Source organism: Buteo buteo, chromosome Z (assembly GCF_964188355.1).
Source record: "Buteo buteo chromosome Z, bButBut1.hap1.1, whole genome shotgun sequence".
Lineage (NCBI taxonomy): Eukaryota > Metazoa > Chordata > Aves > Accipitriformes > Accipitridae > Buteo > Buteo buteo.
In genome coordinates, this window is record NC_134204.1 from 1,613,964 (window position 1) to 1,639,505 (window position 25,542).

The following is a 25,542-nucleotide window of genomic DNA, read 5'->3' on the forward strand; positions in this document are numbered from 1 at the left end:
TATCGCTCATGCCTGCAACCGTGCTGCTGCCAGCAAGCTTCCCAGGGTGTGCTTCTCCTCTCTGCACCGGTGGCCTTCTGCTCGCATCAGGACATGGCAGGCAGACACCAGGAACACCACCTCTGAAGTTCTCACAGCTGGTTCTCCTCCTGTCTCTCAAGAAAGTGCCATACCTGCCGCACCCTGGTTAATGCCAGCCCTGCCTGTCCCGCCAATGGTGCCAGGAGCGGACCCAGGCGTTTAGGGGCAGACAAGCAAATGAAAGGTTTTGAGGGCAAGAATGAGAAGTGAATTAGGAGCTGCCACAAGCAAGATTAGCAATGAGTTTTATAACTCTAACCTATGGGAATTAGCCAGTTCTTCAAGATTCAAAAGGAAACACAGATCTTAAAGCTCCCTTCCTGATATGAAATGTCAAGATTACACGGTCTACTCCCTATCAGTCATTCCGGAGAATTATCCATTGCCTGATAAACATGCTGTGGTTTAGATCACAGAAACTGCCTATTTCCATGCTGTCTGGCCATTTCATACTGCTGCATTAACTACAACAGGGCACAGGGAATATTGCAGCAGGGAGCACTCAGCTGCAGGCACAGGGCCACACTTTATCTCAGCTGTTGGACACAGGTACCTCCACCCAGGTCAACAACCACACCTGGAGGTGGCAGGGAGGAAGGACCGATTGCCAGGCTCAAACCTTCCCAATGCCACACAAATCAAACCCAGACCTGCTGCATTATGCTACTGGCCATGCTGCTTCCCCATGTCACATTTCAAAACACAAAATGCAAAACATAACCCTTCTGCTGAATTACTCTGGGCTATTTCGTTTCTCAATGAAAGAAAGAGCAAAACCAACATTTTCGTGGGAACCAGCACAACTTACACTTATAGTCGCCTATGCAGCAGTTCTGAGACCAAATACCTGCCACAGGCTAACAAGAAAATCAGCTTGGAAAATTGAGGCTGCAGCGCATGAACAGTGAGAAAAGAACAGCTCCCAGGAACAAAAAAAAAGCTATCCAGTTCTCACAAATGCAAATTCAGACTTTCAGCAGGCAGGGCTTGCAGATATACAGGTAAGCAGCATACAACTGTATTTTGTGACACGCTCTCAAGGGCAATATATTTTCGAGATACTATTATGCCAGCTTTAAACAGTGACAGCATGTATTTCAGTAATGACCAGGTTGTGGTATGTCAGCCTTAGCAGTTTCTAGGCACGCTCTAAGGGAGCATGTTGCTACTCCCCAGTTCGCACATTTTAGCAGGCTGCAATATATTGCTGTTTCTTTGAAGGCAAAAATAAGCACCACACCATGAGAGCTGTCGCTTTTCTCTGCAGCTGTTCAAACTTCCCTAGCACCATGTTTTAACAGAGCTTTCCAACAACGCTGTGTGCAAAACTGCCAACAGTGCCTTCTTGCGCATTTACTTGTAACACCCCATCTTGAGAACTTCACACACAGCCAAAACCCACCAGATTTGTTGAGAAGAGTTTTTCAGCATGGGAAAACTGTTTCTCCTTTGAGTCAAAGTCTGATTAAAGAACTGAAAGAGGAGTCACACTCTCTCTCACTGGTGCGAATTAGCATAACTCCAAGACTCAGGCCTTTTTTCCCCCCCATATGTCTGCAAGCATGCAATTCATTTTACCTTTGGCAATTTTTTTTTCCACCTACAGCCCACGGCATAGAGCTACTTTAAAAGAACTTTTATAATAGAGCTCAGAAGAGGCAAACTATTTCCCTGCTACTTGGTGTACCTGCCTTTCTCCTCCTGCCACAGCCACTCGCAAAGATGCTTCAGTTAAACTCTGCAGAAGTTGCGTTTGGCTACAAACTTAAGGACCAAATCTGTTTCCACGATTCGTGCAAAGTGCACAGAACTGCATTAAAGAAGCCTCTCCACAATAATCTGGTCTAATAAGGCTATTAGCCATACAATGGCATAACAATACTCTGCGTGGTATTTCTGAACCAAGTATTTTTATTTTTTTTAAATGAAAAAGGGCATTCTGCTTCCGTCTCAGCTGATCTTTTTATATACTCCATATCATATTCTAATCTCATTCCTCCACCCAAATTAAGGAGCGACAGCAGACACCACGCCGTCAAAACGCGTCTGCTCACGGAGGAACTATTTCGGGGTAACTTATATTTGGACATCCTGGAATAAGACTGCCTCGTTACGAATTCACTTTAGGCTTTTTTTTTTTTTTTTTTTTTACAGGCATCATTCACTGACACGCATCATTCACTAGCTGCTTTATCCTGCCCTTCCCTTTCCGCCAGCCAGGTCTTCCACATTCGCAAACCTGCCAGCTCGAAACGCAGGATATGCCAGGAACCTGTACATCCCCAGATTCCCCCCCCCCCCCCCCCGCGCTGTCATGAGGAGAACACAGTCGCGATAGTCGGGGGTGGGACTCCCGCCTGTCGCCCCGCTCCAGCCCGCGGCCCGGGGCGGCTTCCAGCCGCCCCGGGCCGCGGGCTGGAGCGGGGCGACAGTCCGGGCTCCGCGCTCACCTTCACCGAACCATTTCTTCGCACCCCGCAGCCGGCTCCCCATCCCCGGTCTCCATTTTACCCTCCCTCCACACACGAAGTCCCAAGGGCCGCCCCTAGCCGCCGGCCTGGCCCGCCGGGCCGCGGGAAACGGCGGAACCCGAGGGCCGACAGCGACCGGCGAGGCGGGCAGGGTCGCCCGCCCACCACCACCGCAGCCCGCTTGTCCCCTCACACACGCTCTCCGCGGGCGGCAGAGACCTGTTCTCCGGAAGCTCCGCGCCGCCTGCGCCTCTCTCCCTCGCTGTCGGCGGCGAGAAGGGGGGGACGAGCGAGGCGCGGAGCACCTCCCTCTGCGGGAGCCCGGCGCCGAGGCTGGGGCTGAGGCGGAGGCGTCGCTGCCGGGGCCGCCGCACGGCTGTGGGCGCTCGCCCCCGGGGCCGAGGCTGGCGGCGGCGGGGCGGGGACGCGAAGGCGGGCAGGGGCCGGGCTCTCCCTGAGGGGAAGCCTCCTCCGCCGGTCCTACCTGCCGCGGGTGTCTCTGCGTGAGGCGCTGAAACCTGCGGTAGCGACGAGGAGGAGGAGGAGGAAGATCAGCCTTGCCTCTGGGGAAGGTGCCCAGCCGGGCGGAGCGGGTCAAGCCAAAGCCCTCAGAGAGCGGGAAGAAGGGGTCTGACGGCGGGCCGCCCTCTTCCCCGATTTCCCCTCAGCCGAACCGGTCCCTCTCCAGGGGGGAGGGTTTCCAGCTTTCTCCCGGAGGAAACCAAGGGCCTGAGCAGCGAGGGAGAGTCCCTACCCCAAGCGGGACCCAGCCCTGCCTTACCTGGAGGGAGGAGAAGGGCAGGAGCCTGCCAGCCGAGTCCCACAGCCCGGCCAGTCCCAACTTGCGCCCTGCCATCGGTTTAATGGGCGTTCAGGTTTTACCAGCGGTTCTCCAGGGCAGCAGCCCCAGCTGAGCGCCGCTCCGGCGTTGCAGGCCTGATGCAGAGCAAAGAGCAGCTGTAACCTGTTACTTATCACCCCCCCCCCCCCGAGTCCTTAGGGGAAGAAGTTGAAAGGGCTTCTTTCCACAGCCTCGGTAGCTCAAGTTAACTCAAATTTTCCCTTTAATCCACCTCCTAGTTCCCAAACCTCAGTCTGAGGCGGTCGGTCAGTCAGGTTGTGTTTCCAACCCCACCGTTACTCCAGCATCCCAGCACGGAGGATCCAGTGGTGCAGCTGCAAGAGTTCACCCAGCGCTAATCCACTCACTGATAACTCAATCACTCTGTGCTACTGAAAAAAAAACAAAAAAACCCACCCCAGTATTTTGTAGCTAAAGCGCAGCTCTTTCCGAACCGCTTCCACACGACTAGAGTACCTTCAGTGAGCCCATGCAGCCCAACAGCGCGGTTATAATCATTTCTGCTACAGGCTCGTCATTACGTGAGGGTAACTCTTTATCTTAACTTGAAATGAATTGATGTCTCCATTGCAGAGCACTCGAGAAGCCTCACAGGGCTGGGAGAGATGCGTTCTCTCTCTAGTACTGCGCATTCGTATTCATGTGGAAAACAATAACAACACTTGCACTACACTGCTGGTAACTGGCACATAGTACTAGCACCGTTTGGCCCCCAAATATCTGCTTTAAAAATAACAATGCAATAGGCAGGAGAGGGAGAGAGCTGAGTGAGAACAGCACAGAAAAATAAGGGCCGGCGTTACCCTGTACACCTATTTTGGCAAGGTTATGGCACATTGGAAAGCCCTTGGCTGGCAGAGCTGCATGTTCAGAGTGAGTTCTAATAATTTTACTCAAATCCTTGGACTTGTCATAGTTTCAGCAGAGTGGCCTGTGAAGTTATAATTCCTCTTTTATATGTCTTCTTTTGTGTGTGTGAAGGCATCGGTGAGATGTGACGGGGAACGCTGAGGTATCACACTGATAAAGTAGATTGATAGAACACATCATCCGGTGAGGAACAAAGAATGGGAGTTTGAGCTTCACACCCTACTTGAACAAATAGGAACCCTCTTTTTTTCCGTGTGTCCAGAGATACCTGCAAAACTGGGCTAGCTGCAGGTAACCTTTCACGATCCCGGGAGGACGATCCAGCTGCAGAACCTGCGCCCAGTCCCACCTTCTAGCACTTATAGCCACTTAGAGGTCTGTTTACATGGTTTCTGCCCTTCCCTGGGGTTTGTTACTGGCAATGTTTCAAAACAGTGCTGTCGCTAGCATGAGAAAAAGAGTTTTTCTGAACAGATTTGTTCTTTGGGCTGCACAGCTTACAAATAAACCTTCTTACCTATGGCGCACACATCCTTTTTTGAAAAATACTTTCCATGCAGCTCAGCTGGGAGCAGCAGTCATTCAGTTTAAGATCAGTCAGACCGGTTGCCAGCGTTAGCTGCTGCAACACTCCTAAATGGGTTATCGCTGGTCTGTTTGCCCCTTTCCCCGCTGGTAAATGCCCAGTGCTCGTAGACAGAGGAGATCAAACTGTTGGCAAACATTTCTTTGAGGCCTCACAGCTCAGAACTTCGCACCCACACAGTATCTGACAAATTGGCTTGCAATCAGCAGTGATTCAGTTTGGCCACACAGGCAATTAGTAACTCTGCTGGTTGCCAGCTCTTTTTATATAACTGGAAATGTTTTGCTATGATGGACGGTTTCAGGCAGAAGCATTTCTCTGAAGCCCTTGCAGTTCCCAGATAAGTTTTCTCTTTATCTCCTCTAGGCTGCTAAATGTTAAATAAAACTATGGTAGTTGTGTTTCTTTTGGGTCTCTTAAATTAGAGGCAAATGTCTTAGTAACCTCAGTTTCCTGCTTATTCCTCTAACAATTAAAATTCAGTGTTACTCACAAGAACAGGAAATGTGCATGGACCCTGTTCTTTCCAGATAGAGAAATTTCATGTGAAGCAGCAGTGACTAAACAAATACTTTACAGAGTTATTAGAGAAAATCATACAACATTCATAACGAAAGGGTGGTATTTCCTGATACCTTTTTTTTTTTTTTTTTTTTAAAGAGGGCTGGATCTGCTTTGGAAGTAGTAGCAGGATGTGGTATTTATGTTCCCCGTGACGAACATATTTGCATTACCTGCAATATCACACCACAATGAAAGCAAATATGTTATCTCTCCTGTTCTCCTTGTGCCCGCAGCTGGGAGCAAATACCAGCTGGCAGCTGCTGCCCAGCTCAGCATAGCTTCACTCTTCCCCAGCAATAAGGAAGAAGTTGCAGCCAACTCTCTCTCTCCCCCCTGTTTTCCCTTTAATTATACCAGAAAGTTATCTCCTATTCAAATTTTTCTTTAAGGCCTGCTCTACTTGGGGAAAAAAAAATGATTTTAACTATGTTTAGCAAAACTGATGTATGCCTTTAAGCAAGCTGTCTTAAACCAGTTCTTGTGGCTCAGTTGTGGTTTTTCACAAAGTATTAATAGCGTCATTTTTCATCTCACTAAAGCACGCTAAATTAATGTATATTCAACCTCATTAAACTGCTACAAACTTCTTATGCAAATGCATTCAATCTGCTTTAGTCTTGCTTCACTCACGCAGCGTGGGTCTGTAAGGACTGGGGCATGCTGCTCTCTTACAGTGGCCTAACAAGTCACGCACATCAGGTAGGATTTCTGTCGCTGGGGCATGCGATGTGACAAATATGTGACCTGTTGTGGGGAGCCTTAACACACGTAAGACTGCCCAGTGGCCCTCCAAAGGGTTGTCAGTAGCAATTAGTGATATTTAGTGAAAGCACTCAGACACGGCTATGTCTGAACTGAGCAATGACAAAGTGTTGCTAGCATATTTCATATTCTTTCTCATCCTGTCCTTGACCAACGTACTGCCTGAATTGCCAAGATTCTTTGAGGAGAAACTTTCTATGTGTTTTAAATAGTATCAAGCGTGTGTCTTGGCCCTCTATGCAAAAAAACTCCACCCAGACTAAACTCACACACAGTAGTATAAGCCATTTGTAAAAGGCTTATATAGATTAGAACATAGAAACTAGATATATGACCAAGGTGAATCTGGAGCAAACAGTTGTCTTAATTACATAAGGCCAGCAAGTTAATTAGATAAGACACGTATTGCAGATTTATTTTTTGTAGGTCTCCGCTGTCTATCCTGCTTTCTCCCCTTCCTCCTCCACTCCTCTGCCACCCACATCCTCTCCCAGTTGTGCTGGGCATCCACGGATGGTTCAGGTCCCCAGGAGCTCCCGTCACCCCTTCCTCTGGTTCGTGTGCTCGCTGGATGTTGGATTAGATGATTGTTGTAGGTCCCTTCTAACTGAAATATTCTATTCTATTCTGCTCTAGTCTGTTCTAGTCTAGTCTATGTCTGCACTCATACTTGGAGACAGCTCACATCTTGGTACTTGGCAGTGTAACTCCACTGAGCTCAACCAAACTTGATCAATTTATGCCTATAGGGTGTTTAATCCATTATATGTTTCCTAAACAATAATAATTCAGCAGGATATGCTGATGTTTTCTGCACCGTGATTTGATAGCCAGGGGCAAATTAGTTAAGAATAAGAGGAGTGAATAAGGTTGGTCAGAAACCACTATCCTCTTCTGCCCAAAATGATGTTGGAAAGAAAAGCCCTGATTATTTAGTTATTTACTGAAATTAAATTTTTGGATTAAAATACATTTTTCATCTAGAAGGTTGCCCCACATTTTTTTCAGACCCAGAAAATGTTCTTTTCCTAAAAAAAAGGATATTGTTAAGGCTGGCAGATAATGACCTTGGTCATTTCTGCCTAGTCAAAAATTCAGCCTGCAATTGCAAGCAATTTGCATCTCTCTTTAAAATCAGATATGTTATTTAACTTCAAAATGCACCCATTTTTCCTAATTCCCTGCATTACAATGTTTTAAATATGTGACGTGCCCAACAATTCAGAAACAAACCAGGATCGCTTTGATGTTGCAAACACAGAATGTCAGCACCTAAACAACTGTGTGCATCTGCATTTATTTATTCATGGTGAAGAAAGCTGTATAATACAGCCGGTGTTGAACTTCATCAGTTCCTTGATTTTGACTTGGTCTCCCATGACTCTCGCTGCAGAAGCAGCAATTAGTAAGTGCTGGCCAGTTGGAAATGTAATAATGCTCTTTTTCAGTACCTGGGGCTGTTGTGATAGGAGAAAATGCTCTAATTTGAAAAGACCTGTCTCATTATCTTAACTTCATTTGAGCCGATTTATAACAGCTTATCACACTCTGTCTGTGTGGGTTCCTTTTTGCTAAGTTTCCTCTGGACATTTTCATGTTATCTACAGAAACATTGCAAAAGCAGAACAAAACACAACAGAAAAACGTTTCATGGAGACCTAAACTGCATCTCTTTTGAGCAAGCTGCTACTGTATTTCAACAGAGCTAGCTGTGAATTTGCTTTAAAATTATGTGGAATCACTTCTATAAACTCAGAAAAACAGACTGAAGGAAACCACCCAGCTTCGTGCAGTTTCCCCTCTCCCGCGGTGGTAGCTGTGGTCTCCCAAGGCACCACTCGGTGTCATAACTGCAGGATTTTCTATTGATTCATGCACAAAGTTAATTAGCAACACAGGAAAGGAAGCTGCTCATTTGCAGGGTGGATTTTCCGGGATGACAGGGAAGGCACAGCCTTGCTGTGCAGGCATGGGCTCGGGTCCCCGCTGCTCTGCCATCCTGGTCGGTGAGGCAGAGACCAACCCGCGGGGCTAGAGGAGAGGCAAGGGGAAAGACTGGGATTCACCCCAGGAACTTGGATGATGATGTCGTGCACTTCTGCAGCAGAAGGAAGCAGTCCAAATATCATTGCCAAAATCTCTGCTGGAATAAGGGAGAAAAACAAGCCTCTAGTAATCCTATGCAAAGATATGCACTGGTAAGAATGGGATAATTCAATTAAAAAGTGAGCCAGTGGAATGGCAGAAATATAGGCAAAAGCCCCATTTTCTGAAACCAATAGCTCAAAATTGTTTGCTCTAGTTCAAACAAAACGTATTTGCTTGGATGAAGCGGTACCGATGATCAGGTAGATCTGGTCTATGTCCAGAACTACCAGACAAGGTGGCTGTAGAGATCTCTTCTGCCTGTCTTGCAAGTCCACAAGAATGACTCGATGAGGGTGACTTCGTGAGTCAGTCACAGAGGCAGAGGACAGGAGTAGTTCAGGGATGTGGCACCACATCCTATACAATCTATTTGAGCCAACTGTCACCACCAGCAAACCCACCAAGGTAGCTTTGTGCAAGCCATCAGCTCCTTGAAGTATTTCCATATGCTCACACATCCCCCATCCAGAATATCAAACAGAAGATATTTTAGCTAGGAATCACATAAAAAATCTTTCTTTGCACCAAAAGTGGCTCTTATTACATGCAGCATAGCAAGGGCTGAAAAGCTCTGAATGAAATTAATCTGTAGAACCTGGAAACAGAGTGCTTCTTAATGGGCTGAGAGAGCCTGATTTGCCGGGCGCTGGAAAATAGTGTGGAGTGCCAAGAATGAGTGCTTTATCCCCACTAAAAATTAATCTAACAAGATTTCCATAAAATTACGACTCACCGAGAAAAGCTTCTGGATGCGGTCTGGCTAATTAAACCCTGCAGAGGCAGCGTGTGGTCGGAGGGGTGCGTGGCCGCTGGCTGGGAGGTGCGGGGAGCCCCTGGCAGTGCAGAGCCAGCATCGCTGGGCGCCCGGTCGCTCCTCGCAGGCACCTCTCGCTCCCCACCCTGCGCCTTTCTCTTTAGAAACTGGGAAGATGTTGTGGTTTAACCCCAGCCAGCAGCTAAGCACCAGGCAGCTGCTCACTCACTCCCCCCCTCCCCGTGGGATGGGGGAGAGAATCAGAAAAAAAAAAGAGAGACTTGTGGGTTGAGATAGGAACAGTTTAATAGAACAGAAAGAAAGAAACTAATAATGATAATAATAACAATATGAAAATGACAATAATAAAAAGATTGGGATATACAAAACAAGTGATGCACAATGCAGTCGCTCACTACTTGCCAACTGATGCCCAGTCAGTTCCCAAGCAGCGATCCTCCCCGGGCCAACTCCCCCCAGTTTCTATACTGGGCATGGTGCCATATGGCACAGAATACCCCTGTGGCCAGTTTGGGTCACTGCCCTGGCTGTGTCCCCTCCCAACTTGTTGTGTCCCTCCAGCCTTCTCGCTGGCTGGGCAGGAGAAGCTGAAAAATCCTTGACTTAGTCTAAACACTATTTCGCAACAACTGAAAACATCGGTGTGTTATCAACATTGTTCTCCTACTGAACCCAAAACACAGCACTGTACCAGCTGCTAGGAAGAAAACTAACTCTGTCTCAACTGAAACCAGGACAGAAGAATAAAATTAACACTTGAGCCAAGCGGGAGGCTGGAGCCAAGGGCTGTGCGTTGTCCCCCGGAGGGCAGGACGGCATTGCCTGGGGAATGTCCTTGGGCTGGCAGGGATGGCAGGGGTGACCTGTCTGCTGAAGCAGCATGTGGGGCAAGATGCAAAACCTGATGGGGTCTCAACCACAGCCACAGGCTGAGCTCGGGGAACTGGATTGCTCCCCCACATCAGAGCAGGAGGGGCCACAGAAATACATGGGAACATGCGTGCCGTAGGTGCTTCGCAAGCACTTCATACCTAGTTTGGAGAAGGAACGGGTGATTTGGCCCAGAAGGAACAAATGTGGCCTAAGTGCTCCACAGCTTTGACGAGAAGTGGCTCTTCACATTTAAATGGAAGCATACGACACGAAACAAAGATTCACCGCAGAGGCAGTCAGCGGCGCAAATTCAAATCAGACTCATCAAGCCTTGTTAGCTCCTGCTCGGCGTTGACCCAGTTGGGTCCCAGGTGGCTCCTGCAGAGCCACTCGTGTGTGGAGATGCTGCAGTCCAGGGGGGCTGCTGGCCTGGGCATCCAAATGAGCCTGAATAACTGCTCAGTGCTCCGGCGAGCGTGGGAGACGTGCCGTGCTTGCCGTGCTGGGGCTGCCGGTCGGCCCTGCTCATGGTCGATCGCCACCCTGACCGTGCTCTAGGTGTAATAATCACGGCTTGCTCCAGAGTCTCCCTGGGTTATTTAGTTATTCCCCCTCTGACTGTATGGGCTGTTGTGCAAAGGACATGAATGGGAGGAAATCAGGCTTTTTCACATCATTCCCCAGGCTCTGCAATGGTTGTGTTTCTTATTCTGCATTTTCCCGGCTATCCGGGGTCCCTCTGCTGTTGCAGCTGGAGTGGTGTGCTCATATCAGGAGCACAGCACAAACCAGTTGGCCTCAATTTTGTAGGTAAACAAAATATCCCTCTGGTCTGAAAATATTGCTGGTTTTCCCTTGGTGTGACGCTGCCCTGAGAGCACTCGTGGGCGTTCATTCCCCACAAGCAGAGCAGCAAGAGCGGGGGGTACAGAGCCTCCGGCAGTGTCTGCTCTTGGGGAGCAACTGGGGAATACGAACCTTGAAATACTCTGCGATTGTCAGCTGAAACCTGCTTTAAAATATTTTAGCATCTGTCCAAGCCATTTATTAGTTATTTGCTATCTCTCTGTCTTCCTCTTCTTTTGTTTTTTGATTTGCAGGTTTCATGTATCAGTGTTTTTGCTGCCAGTACCTGGAGCACAAACAGCATGCGAGGCTTTACACAGGGCGATCCTGTTCTCTTTACAAAGCTAATATCTTTTATTTTCCATGGAAACAGTCCATCAAGATTTTATCATCTCGACGAGTAGTGAAAGGCTTGCTCGGCGCAGCTTAAACCTCCTTTCTGCAAGAACTCATAACTATAGATGCACAATTTTCTTCTTGTTTCTGATGCCTTCACAGTTTTGCACACGCCATTTTTACCAGCAAATGTAGGGTTTAGGGTTAATCCATCTGGGGTCCGGATGATGGAACACCAATATGATGATCAAAGTAGTAATAATTTATTGAGCTTAGCCGATCATTTTTATACAATTCTATAAGTTGTTTAGAAATTCTAATTGGTTGCTGCATGCAAGCATTTGGTGTCCACGCGCACAAGCATAAACGGTGATTGGTTACATCGGTACTGTCCACGCGCACAGACGTAAGAAAAGGTTAGTTATACACGCGCATAAACATAGGACATAATTGGCCGTATTAATTAGAGCATGCGAGACTTATCTTAGTCCAATTGGTCGAGATAAGTCCTTGAATTGAGGTTGTTTGTGCCAAGTTCCCTTTATCGTGGAATGCGCACCTGTGTTTTTCTAATTGGGATCTTTCTTCTTCTATCTTCTTGTTTAGTCTGTTCAAGGCCTTCTAAAGGCGTCTGGAACACTCTTGTGACCATGAGCTACTTTCAGGCCCGATAACTAAGTTCCATATAATTGAACCCTACAAGTAAAAGTTTCTTTTTGTTTCTCTTTTGCTTTGGGGAGCTAATTCTTAGTGTTATATCTTACAAGAAGAGAATTGTGCAGATAGTTTTTCTTAAAATAAAAGGTAATGTCTTGAGATGACTATGAACAAGAAAATAGTCTTTAATATTAATTTTTAAATTGAAATTTCAACGCTGTCTTTTTTTTTTTTAATTTTGCTTCACTATTTGCGATCATTAAGGAGCCACCTAAATGTTCATGGAAAAGAAATGTAAAGCTCAAACACTTGAAATACTGACTACTTGTGAATTCTGAATTCTGTGTTGAATTGTGACAAGTTCCCACTCAAAATTAATTGCGCTTGAGTAATTTAAAGTACATCACTTTGTATAACTTACCCAAAGACAATTAATTTTGAGGAACAGAAGCTCTAGCATGTGATCTGGGCTAAATTATTGAATATTGAATATTCAGAGCAGAATTTGTAATCGGCAAGCCACAGAGCAAAACACATTTCACTGAGTAAGTAACTGATCAGACAAGTTGGAGACCACATTGAAAAGAGAATACGTGCTGAAAAAAAAATCTTTTTCAGTCTCATTCACACATGGAAGGGAAGGCGAGGTCGAGAGTGTGCCCACCCTGAACGGGGGACCTGCGCCTTTGCCTTCAGCGGGACCCCGTGAGCAGTGTCCCTGAAGCGGCAGGGGTGGGAGCTGATGGCCCTGGAAATCCCATTTTGTCCTGCCTCCCCGCTGTACCTTACCAGGAGAGGATGAAGGGTGTCTGAAAACGTCACCTGCACCCTCCTGTCCTCTGTTGGTCTTTTAGCTAGAAAGGACATTTAATGCACATTTCCGCCATCCTCCTTTCCAGCAAGTGCTAATGTCCCTGAATAACTCCAGGTCCTGGCTGTGAGGATTTTTAAAAACCGTTTTAGAAAGGAGCGTGTTTCTTCCTTACTTTGACTGAGACGTTTTCGTCTCAGTGGGATGGAGACAGCTATTCTTGTTGAATGTCCTCCCCGCGTTGCCTATGAGCTGTGCTGCGTGAGTGGCGGGAGGAGACATCATTAGGAACCGAAGGATAGCACCTACCACGGCGTGCGATTCAGAAAGAGTGGATTTAAACTCGTTTGCCATGTAATCGTGTACCGCGCTCATTAGCCTTCCACTGCAACAAGGAGGATGGTTATTTCTGTTCTAAACCGGTGTCACAGTCCTGTCGGGTGTTACATCTGCTCATTGCAGCCATAGCCTGCAGATCGCGCTGATGCGTGGGAAAGCCGTAGCCCCGCGGACTCGCAAGCAGAGCTGCATCTGGCTGGGGTTACGTGTCCCAGCCTTGGTCCTGCTCCTCGCCCGTGGACGCTCCCTTCTCCCGGGACAGGACCGGGACTGCTTTACCGGCCTCGCTAGTGCAGGGCAGTTTGTGTCACACGGGCACGTGGCAGCCGCTGTCCCCTTCCCCGCTGTCACTGACACGTCGGGTTCGGCTGCAGCAAAGTCGGTGTTCAGCTTTCAGGTTTAGTTCTGCACCCCCAGCCACTTGTAACCCCCGCGTACACCAGGGTGGGCTGCGGGAGAGCCTGCGGGCGCGATGGACCGATGCCGACAGGGCATGAGCAACAGCAGAACTGGATCCGATATGATGCTGAACCCCCCGCCCCGCTCTGTCCCATTTGCCCTAATAAGGTATTTATCTAGAAGTCTTAGAAAAATAATTCCGGTGCCAAAATTATTCACATATGACAGACTAAGCAACTGAATTGTGGCACGAGCGCAGCCACTTCTTCCTACCTAAGTAGCCCTGTGGGGCAGAGCAGCAAGATAACAGGGCTCGCTGGTGTGCATTCAGGGGGGAGGTGAGGACTTTAAAACTTCTTCTCCTGTGCAGTCGCCTTTGCTGGGAGCGGGGTTGTAGGGCATGCCACACTCCATATTCCTTCCACCCGGACGTATAAACCCAGCACACTGCAAAAAATCATTGCAAAGAAGCAGCGCTGAGCTCTCCAGACACAGACAGCAGGGAAGCACCGAGAACTGGGACACATTGCAAGTCCCACGGAGGTAATTAGGTGCCTTAGTGAGGCTTGTCAAGAGGCACTTTCCCGTTGTGATTAACAGCCCCGAACCTACCGCTCCTGGCAGCTCAGTCAAGCTGATCTCTTGGGGTTCAGGGTTTGTTCCCTTTTTTTAAAGACAAATGGTGAGGAACACCTATGGAATTTCTCTGGGCATTCACAGAAGATTTGGGAAACCTGGTTTCCATACTGCCTGCTGCTAGAAGCATTTTTAAACCTGTTGTCTTGGTTTCAGCTGGGAAAGAGTTAATTTTCTTCCTAGTAGCTAGTACAGTGCTATGTTTTGGGTTCAGTATGAGAAGAATGTTGATAACACACCGATGTTTTCAGTTGCTGCTAATAATCTTTATACCAAGTCAAGGATTTTTCAGCTTCTCACGCCCAGCCAGCAAGAAGGCTGGAGGGGCACAACAAGTTGGGAGGGGACACAGCCAGGGCAGTGACCCAAACTGGCCAAAGGAGTATTCCATAATGTATGGCACCATGCCCAGTATATAAACTGGGGGGAGTTGGCCCGGGGAGGATCGCTGCTTGGGAATTAAGTGGGCATCGGTTGGCAAGTGGTGAGTCCAGGCAACTCCCCCCAAAATGGGAATTGGAAATGGTCCACATCACTGACTAAAACCTTTGCATCCTCATTGAAGTCTGTCTTCTGATGTCTTGTGAGCTAAGGCAAATCCTAAGCCTCCAGGTCATTAGATACCTGTGCATCCTACATCTCTGGTGCAGCTAAGCACTGGTTTGTAATTACTGACCTCCTGGGAGTCCATGGACTATTTCTAAGGGACCATGAAGGATAACTGAGAAAAACCAGGCTAGTGAAAGGAAGCAGAAAGTAATGAAGCAATCTGTTCCCCCAAGGAAACACTGAGCTGAACAGATTGGATTCACCTAGTCAAAGGAACGATACATCTCATCTCATCTTTGTCACCTGAGCCTTAAAGCAGACTGAAACCAAACCACTCTGTGCAGTTCCTTCACCAGGCTAAAAAGGGTTATTAAAACCCGCCAAATTATTCTTAAGAATTACTCATGTTGCTCACACAGTTGTGCAATACTACCTTATCGCATAATGTAATAATTTTAGTAAATATATTAAAGTAGGAAAAATTCTGATTTCATAGCTGAAAAGAGAAAGATACTTAGAATCCTAGAATGGTTCACCAATAACATTAAAATACGAGATAACTTCTGGAGAGAGAATAGTTCTGCAAATTAAGTGACTGTTTCAGGGGCTAATCTGCACCTGCACAGTGCCAGGTACCGTGGGATGCCAGGATGCGACTTGGATTTCTCACTGTCCTGGTTTCAACTGGCATAGAGTTGGTTTTCTTTCTAGTAGCTGATATAGTGTTATGTTTTGGGTTCAGTATGAGAAGAATGTTGATAACACACCGATGTTTTCAGTTGCTGCTAATAATGTTTAGACTAAGTCAAGGATTTTTCAGCTTCTCCTGCCCAGCCAGCGAGAAGGCTGGAGGGACACAACAAGTTGGGAGGGGACACAGCCAGGGCAGTGACCCAAACTGGCTACAGGGGTATTCCGTGCCATATGGCACCATGCCCAGTATAGAAACTGGGGGGAGTTGGCCCGGGGAGGATCGCTGCTCAGGAACTAAGTGGGCATCGGCTGGCAAGTAGTGAGCGACTGCATTGTGCATCACTTGTTTTGTATATTCCAATTCTTATATTCTTATTTTCATTTTCATATTGTTATTATTATCATTGTTAGTTTCTCCCTTTCTGTTCTACTAAACTGTTCTCATCTCAGCCCACGAGTTTTACCTTCCCAGCCCCCCCCCAATTTTCTCCCCCATCCCACTGAGTGGGGGGCAGTGAGTGAGCGGCTGCGTGGTGCTTAGCTGCTGGCTGGGGTTAAACCACGACACTTACCCACAGAGTAGCCTAAATAATAATCTACACATTATAATCATACAGAAACACATTGTTAATATCAAAACCTTCTTGTATAAGCAGGGGTTATTACCTTCTACATATTTTAGGGTACACACTAAATTAAGAAATTAATAGCTGTTCTAATGACACCAAGTTCTTTTTAGTTACTTTGTGAAATGCTATCTGGAGTACACTGCAAAGAAGAGTCTGGGGATGCAAACAGGGATTAATATTTGTATCTAAAAGAATATGGAAACTTTTTAAATTAAAAGCTGTATAGGGAACATACATAATAGTGTTGTCTCGAAGAAAAGTGATTATTTCAAACCAAGTTTTCCAGTTCCACCACCTACACCTATCACTAGTCATCTGCTTACAGAGGCAAGAGATGAAGGCTGTTTGTTGCGGTGTTAAGCAGACAGCATAGTCTGCAGCCTCTGATGAACTGTCTGGGTTATTTTTAAATTTTACACATGTGAGAATAGGTGATTTAACTACAAAGAAACAGAACCAGTTTCGTGCTGCCTCTGCCTTACTGGCGTTTCCCTTGCGATCTGCTCCTCTTTGTTCCCATGAAAATCCAGATAAGTGTTTCAGGTATTGTACTAGCAGTATAACCCTGTAAGCTACACTTTGCAGTTTCTGTAGAATTATTGGATGTTTCCAGTGTAATCTATCCATTTTGGACTTATCGAAGAAGCAACAAAGCCTTGCAGAGAAGAAGTGCTGAGCGGCACTAAAAGGCTAAGCTGCAGCAAGCATCCTCAAGGCAAGCTGGCAATGGCAGCACTGGTAATGCTGCCCTTGAAGCAGAGAAGAGACAAGAACAATTTGTCAAAAGTATGTCACTAATGTCTATCAGATGAAGTGTTATTATCATCCTGACATGACTCGAGGGCTCCTCTCTAATCATGGTATCAGAAGGCGGAGGTGGAGGGCTCTGGCTGGGGACTAGGGACCCCCACCACGGTACCCAAACCCCCCGGGCTGGCCAAACGCCTGCACATGCGATGTGGTTACTGCAACGCTTCGGGGCAGGGAGGACTGGAAAGGGAGTGGGAGCAAAACAGAGACACTCAGGGGGGGAATCGGGGCTGCCACGCATCGCCAGCGATTTTGGACGCTGCCTGCAGGTGGTGAGGCTGTGCCCCGAGGATGCTGCGGTGCAAAAGGAGTGGGTGCCAATGCCAGACATCACCGGGTACAGCACCTGCGTTAGCATGGCTGCTCTCCAGGGAACTCTGTTATGGGACCACTTTTCAACAGCCACTCCACCCATTCACAATAAATTGTTTTTTTCAGTTATCACGGCACTTTCCCTAGCAGCAAAAATCAACCTTTACTGTAACAAACATAGTCTATAACATAGTTCCTTGATTCAAAACACATCTGAAGAAATTGCAGTAAGACTGAGGGGAAAACTGCTTATGAAGATGTTGCAAAGAGCCCAATTCTTCTTCAAAGCGGGAGGCCTGAGTGCACCCTGAGAGAGTGGGGTGCCGGGGGTGCACCCCATGCATGCCCAGCTGCTCCCCTTGGCTCCAAGGCAGCACCGGGCTCTCCCGCTCCTCCTGTGAAATCCAGGCCCCCAGTTCCCCACTCACCCCGTCCCGCGGGTCCGCCCTGGCTAGCACATCTTGGTGCCTGGCTGCTGACAGACGTTATATCTGCCCTGGGAAATAACAGGTCCCTGGGGGAACATCAGGCAAGAAATATTGTTTCCATGAATTATACCTATTTCCTCAGGCAGTTCTTAAGGGAAGCTGTGCTGGTGCATTTCTTTGCCCCTCTCCAGGCTGATGTACAGACTCGGGAAGGCTCGCCAGCCCTCGGCGTAAGCGTGAGGAGCCGGGCAGCGAAGCGACCCTTGGCTGTGCCAGGAACTCTTCCCCAGCTGAGACAGGGAGATCTGCTGTGCGTCTCAAGGACTCCTGCTGCCCGGCGGAGGGAGGCGGGGGACGGGAGGAGAGAGAGCCACTTCTCAGAACAACCTGCAGCCAGTTCTCTCTCCTAACGACCTGCAGACCTTGTTAGTACAGTCCTCCCCCGACAGGCTGGGAGCAGCCCCTCTCTGTGTTTGGAGTTCTTCTCAGTCTCAGAATTTCCCTTATCTGCATGTGAAATGGTACCAGCACAGCTGGCATCCCAGCAGTTTGTCGATGGCAAAAGTCCATCACCTCCCAAACCTACCAGCAGCGGTGCTACAGGAGGCCCTTGGAGCTCTCCCGGACCGCAGCGGGATGGGACCAGCATCTCCCCCTGAGCGGGACGCCTCTCGGAGCTCCCAAACTCTCCTGTTTGTTTGGGAAAATCGGAGGTCTGTCGCCGAAAGCTGACACGGCCGGGGCTGGTTCTCTCTGCTCCTTGAGGCTCAGCTCTTTGCTCATTCAGAGAAACACCAAAGCATTCAACATGAATATTTTCACTGACCTTGAGGGGAATTTTTAACAGTTATACCTCTTTTACTCTCTTATCTGTATATCTCTTAGCATCTTCATGCACATGCATGTACTAACCGTATAGTCTATAATAAATATATTATAAATTATTAGTTTCAAATTTATACTTAAATTACTGTCACAATTTTTATTCAACCATGAATGAATTTCAGGCTGCCATTATACTCATAATCCCTTTAGATATAAACCATTGCCCAAGTCTGGGACTAGGAGCCGATCCAGCCGCACCTAGACTCTGACAGGAGTTTAGAAAGCAAGGGGGTCTTCTCTGAACCTCGTGACTCAACGGGACAGTCTCCTTTACCCTTTCCCACATTCCTGACCTTTGCACAAATCACAAGAAATAATTTATTTGTAACATTCCCTTTTACTGTATTAAGTTTTTGGTCCCTATATACATAAGTTTAGTTTGAATCTCATTTAATTTTCCTGTGTGCATTTCATCCATGTACTAAGTAATAGAGTGAATCTTGCCATCGAATTCTGTGAAGTTGCACTTTCATATAAATTTCTATAAAATCATTTTTCTATTGCTGATACATTTGGAGGTGATTCTTTAAGTGATCTGAATCCCTCTTCTCTCTCTCATTCCCCCCATGACAGAAGCATCCAAGGTAGCGCTGGGAGATTACAAAACAGCCTCAATAATTGAAAGAAGCTCCGCAATTAAGTTTGACACCACTCTTTTAGATCAGCTACATTTCCCAATTTAACCCCATGCGATGCTCTTCGCTCTCACTGCTCATTTCTCAAACTCAAAAACGCAAAAGTTCTTGCACCAACCTGAATGCAATGACACGAAGAGCCTGGGCAAGGTTTTGTAAATATTTGTTATCTTTGGGGGATACCGGCGCACTGACGATGGCATCTGCCGCGCAGTGTTTGTACCCCTCTGCGGCCGCGCTGGCTGGGAGCCGTGCTCCGGCCCCGTGCCTGACCACCCGCCCGTGCGAGGGCAATGCTGGGTGAGGGGTGTCGGGAAAAGCGCTCGTCTTCTTCTCGGGTGGATGGTTTTCCTCCCAAGATGAAGGAGAGCCGATCGAGCTGAGAAGAATACACACTTGGCAGTTTGCATGTGAAGTCTCCACCAGCAATCCAGTTCTTAGGAAAGCCATCCAGATTGCTTTAGACCCTGGGATGTAAGGGCCAAACCAAATAACTAAAAATAACATATAATGGAACATTGTGTTAAAAACCATGACAGAACTGTACCCAAGACACGGGCACCTTCACGGCAGATCTCAACACTTTTCACTTCCAATGTTTATTCCTATATCATATTTCCATCCTCAAAACTGGTGGAGACGAGAAGTAATTCTGAATTTAGATGACAAGAGCTGGCATGGGAAGCCCCCAGTGATCCCATACTGCTCAGCTTTCCCTCTCTTCCTAAACGAAGGCTGATTTGGAAGAATCATTTACTTTTGGCAGCATTGCGACACTGGGAGAAGCCCTCTGAGGCATATGTACAGCCAAAGGTGTACAACTTGGGAAGCAAATCCTGCACTGACCATTTCTCCGCAGCTCTGCAGTAGGGTTTTTACCTGAAGGCAAAGCCAGGCTGGGGGTGCTCAGCGCCCTGGCCAAGGCAGGGGAGGACCCCTGGGCGCTCAGCAGCATGGGGCATCGTGAAATTCATTAATCAGGACGAGTCTCCGTGGCAAGAAGGAGACGTGGTGCGGGGATGGCGAGAAAGGCGCCTCGGCCAGTCCATCCGCACGGTGAAGGGAGGCAGGCTTGCAGGGAAGAACGAGCTATGCTCATTATTTCAACAGTGATTTCAAGTATAAACAGCATCCCTTTTCTTTTTCACTGTACACCATCTGTCTGGATGTAGCTGCCCCGAAGAAAGGATTAGTATCTTTTTTGTTAAAGTGTTGATCATTTTAGCATCTACTATCTAGGCATTGGCAAGTATCTGCATCCTCTGAGTCAGCCTGACAGCACGCGTACGAGTTCCTGCTCCCCCGTCTTACAGAAGAGCAGAAAAACTATCAAGCCAGGACAGCACTAACGAAGTCTGCAGCAGGTTTCGGATGAGGATGTCTCCTCACTGCTCCACCTCGTGCCGTGGAGCCCAGACACGCGGAGAAAGGCAGCTCCCGCTGCTCGTTGCCTTTGAGAGAGAAGACTTGCATCTCTGTATTTTGCATTTACTGCTGCAACAGAGCTCATGCAATGCTGGCACACTCGCGTGCACAAATTAGGTGTCGGCACAAAGCAGATGCAGAGATAGCCATGAAGTGTTTGACTGTTATAAGATAGTTACAGAAATCATGGATTTGCAGCCCAGTTTTAAATGGAAGAACATTTTGCTTGAGTGGAGAAAATGAAGAGCAGTTCATCATGCAAATGAAGAGCCATATGCAATAGTCTGACAAACATGGAACTTTAGGATTTATCTACAAACTCAATGAGCATTTGTTATCTAGAACAATAAATATGTGTTTACAGTGTAAGTAATTTCTCCCTCCTACTCCAGTGCAAACTCAGTGCCTGCAGAGCAGAATAAATGGCCCCGACTGGGTCCCTTTATTACTTTCCCTGAGTTTCTGTCTGGCAAGTGCTGGGGAGGAAGTTATTAGACAGAGGACATTTGGAAACAAAGCCCAATAGGAGCAATCGTGTTAGATAAATGAGTATTTATCTACCGTCTAGCTTTCTGACATGCAATATATGTCTGCCTGCATTATTTCAGACAGTAATTTTACAGATCTGACCATTACCCATAAATTTACCCAGATGAGAAAAAATTTTGGTGTCTTTGATTCCAGCAGCCGTTGTTAACGGGCTCATGGAAGGCCACTCACTTCTTCCATAGGCGCCCGACCCCCGGGAGACAGCACCGAGAGGGGTCTGGGGTCTCCCCTCAACCTCCATCCCCCCCCCGGAGTGGGGGTCGGTCCCCCTGACCCCCCCTTAGAGACCTGTGCCCGGTGAGATGCGATCCCTCCTCCCTTGCACCTCGAGGTCGGTAAGCAAAGCTGAGCTCTTCACAGGTCAAACCCGCTTTGTAAAATATCCGTGCGGATGGAGCTGCGCTAAAAAGCTGCACGGAAGATCCCAGCTTTGGGAAAAATGTTGCCTTAGCAACTAATCGCCAGCCTGCTTGTGCAGAGGAGGCGGCTGCGCTGTGTTTACGCGCAGGTTAACTTCATTGCTGCTGCTGCAAAGGCCGATTTACACTGCAATGATAGATACCCATGTATTTTCAAGTTAACCATGCACAGCCTGAAGATGACTACTCCCGACAGCCCACGGGGACGGCTTCCCCCGAGATGGTGGCTGGTGGATGTTCTGCTGGTGCAGAGGCGTGGGGCAGCCAGACCTGCTGCTTCTCAAAGGCAGGAGCAAAAAAGACAATCCCAGCCCACACCGTGGCTTTCGCTACATACTCGGGGAACTAGGGTTGCGTTTCCCAGAACTTGCTTAAATCTCTTTTTGTATATTTTGTCGTGATGGTGTGTTATTTTTAATCTGAACCCTTACAGATTGGATCCTCGCTAATCTGATTTGCATTTGCATCATGAGTTAGTTAAACTATGGCAGGAAATGTGCCGTCGGAAACACCTTTGGAAGCCCAGGTAGCAAGACACATCCTTTGACCGCCTCAAGCAAAGACTGCTCAGGGATGCAGGGGCAGAGCTCGGAGCTGGATCGCCCATGCAGCGGCAGCAGCAGCAGCAGCAGCAGCAGGGCTGAATTCCACACCCAACTCGTGCAGGCTTCCCGCAAATCGCAAACCTCAGAGCAGCGTTTCCAGAGGAGACCGTGCTCTCGGCAGCGTCGCTTCCTGCTAACGTCGACGCCGACGCGAGTCACCCTTGTAAATCAGAGCTATATAAATATTAACTCAGGCATTTTTAGAGATGCCTGAGTTTTTTTAGAGGTGCTACAGCATCTTTGGGAGCGGCGGGGCCAGTTGGTCGCCTTTGCAGAGCGTGGGCAGAAGGACCGAGGCTGGCCGCGGGGCTGCACGGGCTCACGGTGTTCCCAGCAGCATTTAGACGCTACTCAGCAAATACCTGACTTTACACCTAATTTGAAGCAGACGTGCCGTCTGTGTGGCATGAGATGCTTAAACATACAGGCAGGATGACGTAGCATCTCCCAGCTGCGTTATATGGTCACATCGTTTTGATGCCCTGTTAGGAACATCCTATTTAGATGTTCCTTGAAAGGATTCACACCTTGAAATGCCGTATGATCCAAAAAACTCCCACTGCAAATGAGGAATAGTGTTGAGAAAGGGGTGTTTATGCCCTCACCTGAGCCACGGAGGATGAATTCAAACAGAGCAATAACAACCCATAAGACTGAGAACGTAGGTAGTTTGTATTGTCAAAGCTTTTTACAAAGAAAATTATACCTGAAAGCATACAGGAGTCAAATTCATGCCCCAATATTTGATGGAACAAGTGACTGTCTAAACAGAGGAGGTATGTAAAGAAAATTAAAATCCCAACTGCACATGAGCATGTTTCTGCAGGACTTGAAATTTGGTGGCAAAAGGACTTGCTAGTAGTTCCAGCAGGCTTTTAAAAACCCAATTTATAAATTACTGGCACAAATGCTGGAGTTTCACTGAAATCTATGTGGCTTGCAGACATTCAGATTCTCTGAAGAATTAAATCACTCAAATATTTTGTATGCAAAAAAAAAAAAAAAGGAAGAGATGAAATCAGTGAAGGAATCACAGCTCCCTTAAGACTAGCCGTGGTAGGAGGGTGATTAATGAAAGCAGGGTGAAGGAAAGGGTGCTGCAATGGTTGGTTTTGCTCACTTACGGCAATAAATGGGTGCATTAAAAATTATGAATCCTGGTGGTTCTGTGATATAGTAAAAGGCACTGTAATGATAAATTTAGTAAAGGTAGTCTGAGAAAAGTTTCAGAATGGCTGTCCCCATTTCCTAATTTTAATTAAACTAAGACACTAGTAATTCAAAAAACCCCTGTAATAATTCGCAAAATTAATATCTAAATAGTTTTTTGTTTCTTTTAAAATCTTTGAGAAGATTTTAAATGCCAGAACCTGAAACTGGCTGTTTCTACCCAAGATAGCCTGATTCCTTTCAACGAGTAGACAAACGGCTGCAAAAAGAGCCAAGCTGTACAATAAACCTCAGCAACACAGCAAAATGGCAGGGCAAGCCAGCTTCATCCCCTCTGCCACCCCTCCGCCTCCTCATCCTCGCTGAGAGCTGCAGCGCAGGGACAAGGGGAAGGGACACAATTACACCCTCCCTGCCAAGAGTGACCCCAAACTGCCGCAGAGCAGGAATAATCACGGGTTTTACCCGGGCTTTGAGGGATGCTGCCGTGTTATCCTGGAGGGATGTGTGCATCCTGGCCAGCTCAACCAGTGCTCAACTGCAAAATATTAACGAGGCTCTCGGAGAGCTGCTGGGTGCCCTCGGCTACCACCTGCCAGAGGCGGAAAAAAGGAAATGAAGTGCCATAAATTATTCCAGTGGAGATCGAGCTGGGCAGGCGGTGGATTCCTGCTGTCCCACAGTCCTTTTGGCTCCGGGCTGGAACCTGGTGAGAGCTGCCAAGGGGCAGCATGGACCAAGGACCTGCCACTGGTTTGGGTGCCTCTTCCCACGGCAGCTGCTCAACACCCGATTGGGGACATTCAGTTCTGCTCGTGGAAATGGCTCTATATGACTTTAATTCCTCCAAATTAATAAGTCTTATCCCTTTTTATCATTAATAGAGGAGTTTTGCCCCTAGATGAATGGTTTCCTAAGTAAAATTCACTGTGCTCCCCTGGGGCTGGAAATACAGTTGTGTGGGGAACTGTAGGCGACTGACTTGCTAACTCTGCTCGGAGATGTGAAGCCACAGTTTGCTTTCTGCTTCTTTATAGAAAAGCTTAGTTCTTTTAAGGGGAAACACAAACTTTCCAGGCTTGGGTTAAAAGCGGTGAGGTCTGCGTGCTGCCTTCCTGCAGCAGTGACCGATGAGCCTGAGGAACCATCACCCGCCTGGGCAGTCTGGTCCAATTATCTTTATTTTTTTGAGATTAGATAAAAAAAAAGCTGCTAGTTCCCTAATTCCACTCCCTATTCAATTACATTTGGCAGAAAAAGATGGATGGAAATAAATCCCCCTCTGCAGGTTCAGTAAGAGCCCCCCAAGAAGAGGAGGGATGAGATTAAGATGCCGCGGGGGATGCCGGCACCCTTGGCACCAGTGCTGCTCCACTGCGCTTTGCGGCGGGGCGTGACAGAGAAAATAAGTTGTGAGATTCATGACAAAATCGTGATTCAGAATCACATTCACTACTTTAGGAGAAAGACACTATTTAAAAACAATTGCATACGTCAGATGTGCTCATTTTTATCCTGATGCTTCTGGAGGAGTCTGACAACATGATTTACCTTCCTGCTTCTCTCTTACACAGCACAGAGTTACGGGAGAATTTCAGTTGGAAGGGACTTCTGAACATCATCTAAAGTTTAAAGACATGAATGTATAGTTTTTGGTTTTTGCTAGATGAAGACTGTAAGTCTTAAACTAATTGCTGCATGGCACAATATTGAGAGCAGCATCTCCCCGCCGAGCTGTCCGCTGGCCGGGTCGCAGCCCCGGGGATCCCTGCTGCAGGTCCCCTGCCGACTCCTTGGCCCGAATCAGCAGCACACGTGCACACAGAGCAGTTCACATCCCTGCCACGGCGTTTTTGGAAGCAACTGTGGAATAATAGATGCCGGCTTGGGTAAGTGACAGGGGCAGGAATGCAAACAGCAGACTGCCCGGAGCCCAGTAAACACCCCGCACAGCCCACCCAGCACATCCCTTAGCCCCACAAACGTTCACTCTATCTCCTAGAATAACATTTTCAACACAAGAAAGATACATTTAAAACTACTTCTCATATGGCAGAATAGAAACAAAGGTTAAACGTCATAAATCACCGGAGCCAATTTTAACAGAACGTTTCCCTGTTTATCTTTCTCAGCTAAGAAACTTCCTATTAATCCAAACTAATAAAGTATTAAAGCATACCATTACAAAATAAAATGAATCAACTTACCGGAGATCTAGCTCAAGTTTAATCCTTCTGCTGCCTTCTGCTGGTTTCCAACTTCTAAGTAATAATTTATTACTGCTATATAAAATATTAAAGCCAGTGCCTGCAGCATTGCCCTATTTTTTAAGGTCTTGAATGTACCATTTCCTAATTCCTGCCCAGTTATTACTAATTTCTGCTGACTATATTAAATTGTGTCCCGTTAGTGCCGCT

General features: G+C 47.4%; 1 protein-coding gene across 2 annotated transcripts in view; it reads right to left on the reverse strand.

Annotated features, from left to right (window-relative positions):
* Positions 1-2,897, reverse strand: part of RAB27B (RAB27B, member RAS oncogene family) — a 30,846-nt gene extending 27,949 nt beyond the window's left edge. Inside the window, exon 1 of one of the 2 annotated variants that reach the window (XM_075020250.1) lies at positions 2,772-2,897. The gene's annotated coding sequence lies outside the window, so the exon portion shown is untranslated. The remainder of the gene's footprint in view (positions 1-2,771) is intronic. The other variant, XM_075020252.1, reaches the window with a different exon arrangement.
* Positions 2,898-25,542: the final 22,645 nt, after the last annotated feature.